The sequence below is a fragment of the Penaeus monodon genome, chromosome 27 (assembly GCF_015228065.2).
Source record: "Penaeus monodon isolate SGIC_2016 chromosome 27, NSTDA_Pmon_1, whole genome shotgun sequence".
Taxonomy (NCBI): domain Eukaryota; kingdom Metazoa; phylum Arthropoda; class Malacostraca; order Decapoda; family Penaeidae; genus Penaeus; species Penaeus monodon.
Window position 1 is genome coordinate 39,264,982 of NC_051412.1, and position 284 is coordinate 39,265,265.

Here is a 284-nt window from a genome sequence, read left to right on the forward strand (position 1 = left end):
AGGGATTTGGAGCCTCCCTGTGCGCAGACAGGCTGTGCTGCGTCAAAAGCGAAGCACGGGAGAGATCGGTTCTCGCCCAAATGCATTCGGCCGGGTTCGTGTGCCAGCTAAAACTCGGCCTAAAAAGATGATTTCGAAAGGCAGATGTCAGGAGAGGAGGCTTTTGTGCAAGTGCAATTGAGACAAGATGGCTCTGTGGCCTCAGATGCCAGATGGCGAGGCCGAGATCCGAGAAGCCGGCACCGCTCGACGCCGAAAGGTTTAGCTCGAGCGACTTCAAGGGA